This window comes from Psammomys obesus, unplaced genomic scaffold, assembly GCF_907164565.1.
Source record: "Psammomys obesus unplaced genomic scaffold, mPsaObe1.curated_primary_1811, whole genome shotgun sequence".
NCBI classification, from domain to species: domain Eukaryota; kingdom Metazoa; phylum Chordata; class Mammalia; order Rodentia; family Muridae; genus Psammomys; species Psammomys obesus.
Window position 1 is genome coordinate 29,251,402 of NW_026593286.1, and position 13,882 is coordinate 29,265,283.

A 13,882-nucleotide genomic window follows, 5' to 3' on the forward strand; every position below is an offset into this window, starting at 1 on the left:
AGATAGATAGATAGATAGATAGATAGATAGATAGATAGATAGATAGATAGATAGATAGATAGAATGTAATATCCATAGTAATATCCAACACACTTTCTTCATAAAGACATTATTATCTTGCTGTCTTTAGCTTAAAAAGCTTTTGGGCTACAATTCCTGGTCAAACTAGAAACCATTCTGTCACTGAAATGGAATACACTGTCATCAAAATTCACTGAGCACCTGTGGCGTAGGAAGACTTACAGCCTGCCTCCCAGGAGCTCTCTGGATGGAAAGAGAGAAGAGGCAAACCCAAACTAGTACAATATTGACTCATTTATTTGACTACTATGTGCCCTGCTTAGGGAAGACAGCCAAACAGATAACCACACAAACAATTTGTAGAATTGCCTGGTGTAAGCTATCAAGAGGGGTCCCAGAGACTATGAGAACCTAAATTGTGGGATTTGATCTCGGAATCAGGAGAATCCAGGAGAGGCTTTCCCAGCTAAGATATTGTGGGTATTGGGGAACAAGCCTAGAAATTAACTCAGCATATAAAAGGTCAGGAGAGGAGTCTAGATACAGGACTGACACAGTAGGACAAGATCTAAAAAGGAACTTGTAAACACATGGAGGTTTGGTTTTCTTATTGTTGTTGTTTTGTTTGTTTGTTTGTTTGTTTGTTTGTTTGTTTCATCCGGGATTAATGAAAAGCCGTAAAACCTTTATGATGGCTCTGTATAAGAAACACTGTGGCCCTAGCAGGATGTAGCTAGTTCTTACTGTGAGCCTGACAGTACAGCCGAGAAGATCGAATGTATGCTCTGGGTTCTGTCGGATGAGCAGGCTATGTGATGAGACTGGGTAAGTGAGAAAGGATGTGGAAAAGAGCTTGGCCATGTCTGTGAGAGGTGACACCGCAGCACGTATGATGCCGTGGCTGTAACGGCAAGTGGCGGGGAGAGCATGTAGCTGCTGGAGAAGGAGTCAGCAACGATACCAATAAACCAAACCTGAACCGCGGAGGCGCGTGTGGAAATATGAAGTATGGAGAGAAAACACAGAACAGGCAGAGAGGTTAAGACAAAGCTGTTTGTCCTGCAGAAAAGGGGGGGGGGATCTGGGGTTTCAATTTTCTTACCCCAGCCAAGAGCTGTCTTCCCTCGCTCTTTCAGACAATCCCACAGACAAACTTGCGTCTATGTTCATAATTAGGTACTTCTTCTGCTCAGGGAAGTTGTCTGTGAAATGCTGAGATCCGAGCAAGCTGCATTCTCATTCCTGAACCCAACAGTACTGTTTCCAGCTCTTTGCCCGGATCCCAGTCTTTGTTGTTCCTTGTCAAGGGTTCTCGAACCTGTGTCATGTGGACTCTGCCATCTGACATTCATGTTCTAGTTCTCCACTCTTAAGGTTTTGATCTTCTCAAGTTGGCTTAACAAATTCCTTGCCTTCCATGCCCCCGTTGCCACATCTGGGGTTTTGTTGTTGTTGCTATTGTTGTTGTTATTGTTTTTTTTTTTTTTTTTTTAGGTTCTTCAAGCACTTGAGCCTCACATACACCATATGGACACTTTTAATGTCCTGTCCTCTACTTCCCCAGTTTCCTCACTTGATTCTTTCCAATCCATTTTACCACTCATATTTTTTCAGCAAAGACCCTGATATATTTTCTCATTCTCAAACCCACCTAAATAAAATGAGACACAGTGGGTTTTCCTAGTCCTCAGTGCCCCCACGACTGCCCTCCTCGCCCTGTTATTGTGCATTAGGCACAATAACTTCAGTCTAAAGTCCGAGCAGTCCAAAGGAAGGTAGCAAGTGTAAGCCACTCCTGCACACCAGTCTTTCCAGCATCTTGGTAGCAACAGAATGGAACAAAACCCAAAACTGACACTAACCCATATTTCTCCACGTTCGCTTCATAATTCTGGGGAAAGACATTAAACATGTCCCTTTCCAAGTATGATGAGGACCTACAACTGTTTCATGAAAGGATGTCGGCAATATCGTTAGCCAGAGAGCTGAGACACAGCCAGTTCTCACTGAGAGTTGCGACTATAAACTACTTCAGCAATGGAAATACACAGGTTTATGTTTGTTGCGCTGCATTTTTCCTGGAATTAGGTTGCACGGCAACTCGTTCACGAGCTAAGCAAAAAGTAAACAGTTTAGGTGAGCAGTGGCAAGTATTTTCTATGAAGGGCCAGGTAGCAAATGTTTTAGACTTTTCAGGCAACTGTAGTCTCTGTCTCAGCAATGTCCTACTGTATTTAAAGAGGCACCAGAAATAGTAAACAAATAGATGTGGTCGTGTCTCAATGAACTTTACACAAGCAGATGTAGAGTCAGCAGGATCTACTTAGCTGACCTTGGATACACTAGATGCCCTTCAATGAGGTCACATTCTGGGGAAACTAATGTCTTGTCAGACAAAGCATATAGTATAAAACATTCGCTGTTTGCCTCCATAATAGCATGGCTGTCTAGACGCTGAAGCTTTCTGCCAGTGCTCAGCATATCATTAACCCAGAAAAAGGTCAAAATCCACAATCTGAATATGATTTCTGCATGTGTGTCACTTTTGTACCATTATAAAGTCTAAAGATCATAAGTTGAAACCCTTATATGCCGGGGACCATCTGTACAGGGTTTCATGGTTTTAATATGAAGGGTCCTGTGCAGGTTCGTGTGTTGAGTGCTTGGTCTACGTCTAAGTGGTTCTGTTTGGTTGCTGATGAAAACTTGAAGAAATTGAGCCTAGCTAAAGGAGTTGGTCTCGTGGAGTATACCTTCAAATATTATATGTGGTCCCTAGTTCTACCCCACCTCTTCTGACACACCCTTTCTCTTCCTAAGCATCAGACTGGGCAGCCTCCTCTTTCATACAGACCATAATATTCTGTCTCACAATGGGCCCAGAAACATGGAGCCAAATAACCATAGATCGAACCCTCTAAAGCAGCGGTTCTCAACCTTTCTAATGCTGCAACCCTTAAATACAGATCCTCTTGTTATGGCAACCTACCAATCATTAAATTATTTGTGCTGTTACTTTATAACTAATTTTGCTACAGTTATCATAATGTGACTATCTGTGTTTTCCAATGGGCTTAGGCAACGCCTGTGAGAGGGTCATTCAACCCCCAAAGGAGTAGCAATCAACAGGTTGAGATCCACTATGAGGCAAAACAAGTCCTTTCTTCAAGGTGTTTGTCTCAAGTATCTGGTCATAGAAATGAGAAAGTACAAATACAGTGTGAATTCCTAGAGAGAAGCTGTGTCTTCAAAGACTGACTTAGAACTTCAGTGAAATGGTGAGATTGGAATGCCACAGGTCAAGAGCCTGATTTAGCCTAGATAATCATTCCCCTTGTGTTAGACTTAACATCTTGTAACTAACAATAAGAATCTTCAGGAATGTACTAACAGATCCCTGGTTTCCACCAACCAAAGGACCAAGAGAGCATTTATAGCAGAGCTTTTCCTGCCTTGCTAACCTGCATACCCAATGTACTCACAAATGTATTTGAAAAGTGTCTTGATTTATGGTTTTCTTTGTTCTCTTACCATAAAATTTTCACGAAACTGCCTCCACATTGGAATATGGAGTTTGAGGTGACCTAAATCTGTGTCACTCATATTTGGCTCTAAAGTAAACTATCTCTTATCCCCTTTGAGGTGAGAGTTGTTTTTGCATCAGTGAAATTTGCTTTGCTTTTGTAACAAATATTCATAGAGCCTGTTGTGGTGAGTGGTGGGAATACAGTAGTAAGAGTAATAAATATAGTTTCAGCTCTGGAGAAAAGAGAGTTTTATGGAGAAGGTAGATATGAATCCAGTAATTATTCATATAAAGTTATAAACATCGTTAATGCTACAAAGAAAAGATACAGGATGTTATGATACTATTTGATAACAAGGTGTTTGCTTATGTGTGTTTTTGGCAAAAATTGCTAGAGAAGTCTCTAACGAACTATTATGTAAGCAAAACCTGAAATCTGAGGATGAATTAACCAAATTGAAGAAGCTGTGGAAAGGTTTCCCAAGCAATGGATAGATCATGTGAATATGCAAAGAATTGAAGGACAACTTGTGTGGCCAAAGCAGGTGTTTCAGAGATGCATGATACTTGAAGGAAACTTGCCTGGTGGCTTAGTGATTCAGATACAAAATGACAATAGATCTAGTTGGAGATGATGATCCTTAGTCTAAGAGCAATGCAAGCTGATAATAAGCCTTAAAATGTGACATTTGCAGGGCTAGAAACAGCATGCCTTCAACGAAGCATTAAAATGAAATGGAAACAGACAGACATTGTGATTAGTTTAATTGTCAGCTTAACAGGCTCTAGAATCACCTGGGAGAAGATCCTCTGGGCATGCCTATGAAGGACCGTCTTAATTCCTTTCACTGAGGTGGAAAGACCTTCCCACTCTATCGGAAACCATTCTTGGAGCTGAGGTCCTGGGCTGTGCAAGATGGAGAAAGCAAGCTGAGCCCCAGCACACATCCATTCACCACCATTCCTTACTTCCTGATTGTGGATGCAATGTGATCAGCTGCTTCAAGATCCTGCTGCCTTGACCTCTCAGGCCCTGTACCTTCGAGTGTGAGCTGAAATAAGTTCGTGAAATGAACATAGGACCTTGACTGTGAGAATGGTCCCTAGAGTGGGCAGCTCTGCCCATCTCAATTAATGGAACTAAGAGCATACCGAATAGGCTTAAATTCTATTAAGTTGCTTTTGTCAGAGTATTTTATCACAGTAACAACAAACAAAAAAAAAGAAATTCGGTAATTTGGCGATTTGCAGGTAAGACAAATATTTTCTTGCATCATGGAAAACTCTTTTTGACCTATGGAAAATAAAGACAAAATTGAATGTTTGTGTTTTAGTAATGCCAGCCTTTTGATCATCTCAATGTTTCTCTCTTTTCGTTGGCTAAATGCAGATTATTTGCATAAAAGTTTATTCACACACAGTTTTGGTGACCTACTGACTCAACTTGTTTTTCAACTTGACTTATTTTCCACACATGAAACATTTGGCTCAGACAGCAGACAAATTATAGAAAAATGTGGCTCCTGTTTGATTTAAAATAAAAGCTACTTGGAAATAAATTATTCTCAAACATTATTGGTAAGTTGGCTACCTGATTAAAAGGAGTTAAATAAAAAAAAAAACAATAATCCTCTTAGGCTCTTTTATTTGTTCATCTTTCTTATGATGGTAACAAAATTTAAAAAATGTAAAAAAAAAATGCTTCTCAATAAAGGAGGTTTTGTTTCCCTGAGGGACACTTTTGGTAGACACTTTTGGAGAGTGGAGGGCTGTTAGGAGAACCTAGTGTGGAAAAAACAGGAATTATTTATATTGACTATCCTACAATACATATAACAGTCCTTCCCAGCTTCAAGTAACAAAGGTTCTCTATGCCAAGGGGTTAAACTCTCTCATCTAGAACTATTTCAACTATTTCAGGTCCTATCTCTTCTCCTCCTCTCTTCCTGTTTTTAATTTGCATACTATGGCTCCTCTTCACATACCGAAGTTACTATTTGCATTTAACTCTTGCCTTTCCGTGACTAAAGCTTACCTTTAAGAAAGCATATAAAGTCTGCTAAGACACTGAGCTCTCAGAGTTTCTGCTTTGTTGATGATGATTCTAGAAATGTTTTTGAAAAGGAACTCAAGATGTAAGTATTAAAAGTATCTTCTAGTACATCTAACCAGCCAGCTAACCTCTGCTAGGATAGGCCTAAATACCTTTATTTCTGAGTCTACCTATCTTACTTGACATGTTTCCAACTGCTAAAGTGCCTCCATATTGTAAACTAAGGTATGAAAACTTAATTGGTGACCTGATGTTCCTTTAGGGACTGGAAAGATGGCTTGATATTTAGAACCAAAAACTACTCAGGACACCTGAGTTCAATTCCCAGGACATAGGGAGGCTTACAATGGCATACAGCTCCAGCCTCAGGGGAGATCAGAAGCATCTCACCTCCGGTTCACAGACACACATACACATCATTAAAAATAAACCTTAAAAAATTTCTTTGAAAATTTCCTCTGCGTTGTTATTTGATTTCAGTTTGTGTTGTCTTATTTGATTTTTGCCAAGGCTTTTCCATTTATTCTCCACTAAGACTAAATGAAGTTCAGGGTGTTTACCTCACACATTTCATACAAATGGCAGGTAAGGACTGCAGGAGAATAACAGAGGTCTCATCTGTTTTCTCTGTGGTAAGGAGATTGTAAATGTTCTCCTAGACTTAGAGAGGGCAACCTCTTTATCGTTAAGATCAGGTCTGCACGTCACAGACGTGCTTAATCAACTTGTATTTTTTTATCAGTGGCTCTCTCTTGAAGGCTGTGCTCTCATTTTGTAGGTATGTTTGCTATTATTTTTAATGATGTATGCAAATTTTGTGAAAATATGTCATTTCCTATCTTGTTCTGATCATCTTGACACCACATTTTCCTGTTACACAAACATTTCAGAGTGTGTGTGGTTTGTCCTCAAAGACCCTGCCAATTGAGAGGAAACGTTTCTGAGAGGTGCCATTTTTGATGAAGTTTGCAACTCTGACAGCTGTGTCCTGAATTAAGAAGAAGATGGGCATTTCTCCAGAGATGAACCAATTCATCAAGATCTCATCCGGCACATAATGGAAGACTTTAATAACTCAGCTCTTCTCCAGGATCGGCCAGGCTGTAACATGTTGTTGAAAGATCCGCAGTTTGGGCTTTGAAATACAAACAAGAACTTGAACTAGGTAAACAGAACGTGGCCAAACACAGTCCTCAGGAAATCTGCCTGAATGAACAGCTAAAAAAGATTTATAATTGGTCTATCAATTATTTCTGTGGGAGTGGATGTTTTATGATGCTTAAGGGTACTTAAAAAGTTTGTCCTCATAAGTAATTTAAACATTCCCCTTGAAATACTGTTTGCCCTATTAATTTATTTTTTTTTAAAAATTAATCACAGAATCATAACATTTCAGAGCTGAAAGAGGCCTCGGAGAAAAGCCAGTGCAACTTTCCTTTTGCGAACAGATCCTTGGATCACTTTTAGCTCCTTAGTCACAGCACTTCACACCCTCAACGCACTTTCAATCCCAGGGATGCTGGCTCCAGCTCACTGGGCTCCTTCTTGACTCTAGGGAAAAACCAAACAGACAAAGTGCATTGTGTTAGAAAACCCTCCTCTCACTGTCCCTGCCACAGGATGGACCCTTGTAGGGCTCTGCTCTGACTTCCCTTTCCATCAAAGCCAAATGTGTTCATGCATTCAGGTCCCATATCTTGCCAGTCTCTTCTGCTATAAGGAGACCAGTCCTTCATCTGCAGCTGCTCTCCAGACCTCTGAAATCCCCCTCCCATTGGCTTTTGCCACTAATAATGAAGCTCAAGATCCCTGAGTCTAGGACATCCCCTGATAGCATTCTGTCCTTGATAGCAGTTATTTTTAACTGGGTGTGGTGGCATCTGCCTTTCATCCTAACACTGGAAGCTGTGGCAGACAGAGGTCTAGGAGTTCCAGGGCAGCCTGGTATATACCTTTGTGAGTGTCCAGTCCAGCCAATGCTACATCATGAGACTATCTCAATCAAACAACAAAAATGCCCGTGACAAACAGCAACAAACCCCCAACATTATTTTAATTCATTCTTTGATAATCTCATGCATATATACATTATGCCTTGTTCATGTCCATACCCATAACCCTGCTACTCCCTTCTGATCCTCTGTAAATGATCCCCCTACCTTCATCTCCCTCCTCTCTCTCTCATCTTCTTGAACTTCTCTCCTCCAATGGGCTTTGCTTCCCTTCACAACTGTCATGATCCCTTCCCAGTTTTTCCTCTAATGTCATAGTCTCTTCCTAGTCGATGTTTTTATGTGGAATTGAAATCAGTCCTACCACTTCCTCAATGACACAGAGTATTCACTCTAAAATTGCAGTGTCTGGCCCACATCTTTCTCCTCATCTAATCACCTACGGACACCTCCCAAAGTTCCACAAGCTGTTGAAACTCAAGGACACACAAAAGAACTCTCCTTCCCCACAAAGATGCTTTCCACTCACATTGTCCTGTCTGTAAATAATGCTATTGTTCACACAGGTACCCAGACACACGCATTCTTAGATCTGTCTATCAACAACTCCTCTTTGCTTCTGAGGCAAAGTCCAAACTCCTTAGCACAAGGTGGGTGGGAAAAACTACTGAGATCTGATGGTTGCCTACCTCGGCAACTTCATCTCTCACAGGTCAAACTCACCCCACCTACCCACATATTCCACAACCCACAGACGAATTCCACCCCATGCTCCAAGAGTCAGCTCAAGAATTGTCATATCCTCTCACCAACATTCTCCTCTTTGCAAGATTCAGTCTCCCCCCTGTGTGCCTCCACCTCTGACTCTCAGCTAAGCTTATATATTTATTTACTCCTTTGCTTCTTTACATGATTAAAAGTATCTTTGGGTCAGGCTCTGTAACTAGTTTGTCATGGTGCCTATCTGGTTTTACATAGACACATATAAAGGTTGTTCCCAAGGAGTATATATAAAGACATTAAGTAAATGAAGAGATGAACCATTGGCCTCTTGATACTAGAATTGGGAATGATGAGAGAGGCGTTGTAGTGGTTAGATCAGCTTTGCTGGAGAAAAGACTATTTAAAATTTAAGTAAGTAAGGAGGAAAAAGTCTAGAGAGATAGCTGGACTCTGATTTGATGAGGTCAAGGTAGAGTGTTGGAATGCTGTAGTCAAGGCTTCAGGACTGAAGACTAGCTCGAGGCTATCATTGGCTCATGAACAGCAAGAATACTGACAATGAAAATCCTTATTCCAGGAATTTTAAGTTTACCTCAACCTACAGAAAGAATTCAAAACCAAAGTCAGGAGAAGTAGATGGGGGTTAACAGACCAATTTAAACCCTTTGTTAAGATTTTAAATGGGGTTATTTTCATTGGGAATTAAAAAAAAAATTTAATGAAGAATTAATGGCACTGAGAAGATTAAAGTCTCAAGTAAAGTGAACTGTGCTGAGTAACCAGCTCTAATCCTGGGAAGTGTTCGAAGCTAGCCCCTCCCTTATGACTCTGCTCAGGGTACTTTGCTGAAAGTGAAGTGGCTCTTAAATTCTGTTGACATAACAACTTCTATGTGGTTTCTTTCCATTGACTACTGAGCTCTGAAGACAGACATCGTTGGGTGCTGCAAATCACAGCCCCATGAATAAAGAGGGGAGAGAGGAAGGATGTAGGTAGGAGGAAAACAAAGACAAGAATTTCCCACACATCCCTATCTTGCATCTTTAGTCTAGAAAGGCTAGATACGTGGGGAAAAACAAGCTGAATGGCAGGGTGATGCCAAGAAATCACAGGTTCAACAGAGTGGATCTTGGGGGTGGGAGGAGGGAATGAAGGTTGCCATGGGAAACAGAAGACAGGATCTCTCTCTGTTCGTTTTGCCCATGTAGAGCAGAGCAGCCAAATATCCAGGGTCAACAGCATCTCACAGGATTCTCTAAGTCTTTGTCTGAATACTTTCAAATCACCTCCAAGACCTCAAACAACCAGGCCCACTAAAACCAACATACTGAGAGAGATTACAAGCACATGATGATGTCACCAGGAGTCCCATCCATGTTATGTCGTATATACGCAGCAGTTTTATACTTTACTCTTTAGAGACTCGCATGTCACATGGTTTACCCAACCTGTACAAAAAGCTATGAAAACAACTCTTTCGCCTAAAGACATTTGACACGTTGTTTCTGCCTTAGAAATGTGATGTCAGAGAATTCCAAAATTGAACACTGAGAGCGGAGGTCTTCATTGTCATGTTTGCCGGGTGAAATCTTTCAGATTTGTCTAAGCAGCAGAATGAGGGGTCTGCAACAAAATCAGCAGAAGCTTTGGGTTTTTTCTGAGGAGAAAGGAGGAGGCTGTTCACATGATTAACTTTGCCTGGCTGAGCTGAAAGTTTCTGAATGACTAAGAATCTGCAACCTGACTGAGTCAGAGACCATGCAGCCTGTCACAGAAAATCTTCTGAAGGAAAACAACATAAATTTGCAGAGGAAGCAAACAGGTGCTCTTCCTCTAACTTCATAAAAAGAACCAGAACTCCCATTGTCCTCAGTCTCTGAACCAAGACCACTGCAGGACAGAAAGATAAAATATGGTTCTAGTGAATTTTTGAAAGAAAACTTGTGTTTTAAAACCAAGTTCTCTGATTTCTTTCAATAATGCCTCCATTTCAGTTGTGAGGGGGAAAAAATGAGGAATTCTTAGTGGTGTGAACGGTGTTTAACGTGTCTCACTTTTTAATGAGAAAGAAAACATCATCATTCTCCCAAAAGGAATATGTACTAACATTCATTGCATTTGCCATGCACTGTGGAATAAGTTCTGTTACAGTCTCATGTGATGTCAACTGTGTTAGGATAGTTACTAAATGCTGGGTATTTTTGTTTTGTTTTGTTTTTGTTTTTTTTTTTTTGAGACAAGGTTTCTCTGTGTAGCCTTGGCTGTCCTGGACTCGCTTTGTAGACCAGGCTGGCCAGAACCCACAAACCCACTCCCTCCCTGAGTGCTGTGACTACAGGCATGTGACACCACACCCAACAATGCTCGGTGTTTTAAACAGAACGCACCACTGTCAAAGTTTTCAAACTCCTATCTACATTCTTCTATGTTTCAGGACTCCGTTCCTTTCTGGATTACCTTTTGAGAAAATTAATCCCCAGCTGTGACGAATAGCTGCTGTGGCCACGGGGAGCCTGTCCCATTGGAATCTTAATTTCTTGTGCACCGTTATCTCTACACAGTTCCTACAGTCCATGGGTGAGGACAACCAGTATCGTAACATTTTGTTAGGAGACTCTGAAAGGATTTAGTAGTTCTAACTCATGAAAATTTGGCCTTCTAACAAATTCTGCCTTTTGAGTCTTTCTTTTTCTATTTTTATTTTATTTTATTTATTTTATTTTATTATTTTATTGGCTGCTATCTTCCCTTAATGGGACTCAAGTTTAGTCTGAGTACCCGGGCTGACACTGGTCACATTATTTCCTCCCACAATCTTACCAAGTAATGTAACCAGAAAAAGACGCACAGTATTGAAAACAACATTCATCAATATCTCTTTAAGAGAACTACTAAAACTACACAGCCAGTTAGCTTGCAGCAGAGCTAGAGTTAGAGTGTAGAGGGACAGAATACATCTTAGTGACCAAAAAGTCGCATAAGCACATGTCAGACAGAAGTGACCAGCTGTGGATCTTCATTCTGCTGTGGGAACTTGCATGGTTATGTAACCTTACCAAGCCACCTCCTCGGGGGGCTATGACCGTTAAAGGAAACCGGGCACAGAGTGGTAAATACTCCCTTGATCCATAGTCTAAGTGTCTACTGCTTACACTGTAATCCTTCCCAGGGTCCCCCAGGAAGTTGACCAGAACCACAGTCCCACCATTGCTTCCTCCATAGGCAGAGCTGGGACACTTGTGGGCACCTGGATCCCTCAGGGCATCCCTCTTGCTGAGTTGTAGCCTGGGTGTTTGCTGACATTGAACCAGGACAGACCAGAGAAGGCGGTGCTCCTCAGGCTCCAGCAGAGCTTCACGGGAGCCCTGAAGCCAGCCGACATTTCAGTCCCTTGCAGTGGCTCCACTCAGACACGCGGGGTGGCTCTCTAGGAAGCACTTAGGGTAAGAAATAAAAGTCAATAAACTTTTATTGTTCCTACTTTATGGTTCTCGGGAGCAAAGACAAACTGGGGACGTAGCCTGAACTCCCTCGTAGGTCCTAAACACATTAGACTATCACACACAACCCACCGCTTGTAATTGAATCATATTACTTACAATCACAGATTTCTCATTACAAAATATTGCCTTAATTATAATGAACATGCTTACTCCTCAAAATCTAACTGGGAATGTTCCCCGCTGCCCAAAAATCTTCAGCATGCTGATAAGCTGATGTAGTAATGTTTATTCCAAACTTCATCCCCCTTTTCATAGGTTATTGGCCTCGAGTGGTTTTATACTTTGGTACTTCACACAAAAAGGACTACCTCAGAAACACGTTTTCCTTTCTCACTCCCAACTGGCACGCACACTGCTCTCCCCAACTGTTTCCCATTGTTCTCTCAGAGCCTACCTCAAACCATCTCCCCTTTCTCAGCATCTTTGTTTTGGTCACTTGGCAGAAAAACAAAACCCCTTCTCATGACAATTAATAGCTCAACTTTAGGGGGGACCTGCGACCTGAAAAGACTAGCTAGAGTCTGTGCCATTACAGATGACTCATGCAAAGGTTTTTTTGTTTGTTTTTGTTTTTTTAATCCCTAAGCTTGTTTTTTCTACCTGAAGAAAGGAGTCAGTAAAATCCCTTGTAGTTAGGGTGGGTTTGAGTCACATTCCAACACTCCTGCTGTAAACTGAAATATTTAGAAGTAGAAAATGTACTGAATACTCCTGACCTACTGGGTGTCCTCATACAGACTTACTACAGCAGCTCTGTTGTCTCCGCCTTGGAGTCCTGTGGATACAGGGAACTGCAGTTCATTGCTCTGCCCCAGCTCAGGAGAGAGAATTATACTATCACTAGCCTGGGAAAATACTGCTATTCGAAATCTGAACTATGGTTTTTATTTTCACACTGTCGTAAAGTTAAAAGATAGATCGAGCTATCATAAATTGGGTACCATATTTATAGTAAGAGAGATAATATAAAGGGTTTGTGATGGTGTCTAGAACTGCATGTGATCTGCCAATATTAGCTTTTGTTGTCACTGTCATTAGGCAGTGATCAATACAGAGATACATAAGTCATATTCTGTACCCTCAAAGAGCTTATAAGATCCTTGGATGGTGAGATACAAGCATGTGATAACAGATATCCTAATATTTTCATGATGTCATTAGTTGCCAGGTGATGATACAATAAGTTGCCTTCAAGACAGCCTAGGAGGACTCCGGGAGTCACATGAAGAAGGAGCTGGGTTTGAGCAAATTGTCCTCTGAGAGGCAGTGAAGAGGAGAGAGCACTCTAGGCAGAGAAATGACAGTAGCTGGGCACCGTGGCATGCTCCTGCAACTTAAGATTTGCAAGGCTCAAACAGGAGGATCAGACGTTTAAAGTCATCTTCGGCTACATAGCAAGTTCAAGGCTCACCTGGAGTACGTGAGACCTCTTCAAGAAGAGACAAACAAAGGTAGGGGAAGAGAAAACGAAGAAGAGAGAAACAACAGTAAGCAGCACACAGAGGGAAGAAGGTGTGGACGAAGACTATGTGTTCCATGGAGCGTTATGTCAGTGTGACAGAAGCTAGATTACAATGGAGACAGTGTAAGTGTATACACTGTGGGTGTTTGAACGTTTGGACCATAAAACTGTAGAAGCTTAGCATAGTAACAGTGAGTGGGATGGGTTCGGACTCCAGAAGAGCATTAACTTAAGGTGAAATACAGAGAACTGGGTAGCCCTCTAGAAAGGGAGTCTGGTGAAAGATGCTTAGAGGGTGGATTCCTCTTCCGGAAGACAACTACAAGGGAAGGTGTTGTGCAAGTGGAGACACACAGGATACTGTTTCAACCTCAGGAAGCAAAGAGAATGGGGGATAGTGTTGCCTTGATATGTGAAGCAGCATGCCTGCCCCAAATTCAGATTCTGTGTCTGGTCCCGGGAATCCAGATGAATTTGACTGCCCCCACTTTCCAGGAAATAACAGTTCAGTCAGAAGGGGAAACTGGCTTGGGGAAGAGAGAAGACTATTTACTCATAAGTGACTCATAAGATCTGATGAAATTTAAATGTCACCTAGAAGACACCTCACCTGAAACAAACTTTAAAGATGGGAACCTTGTA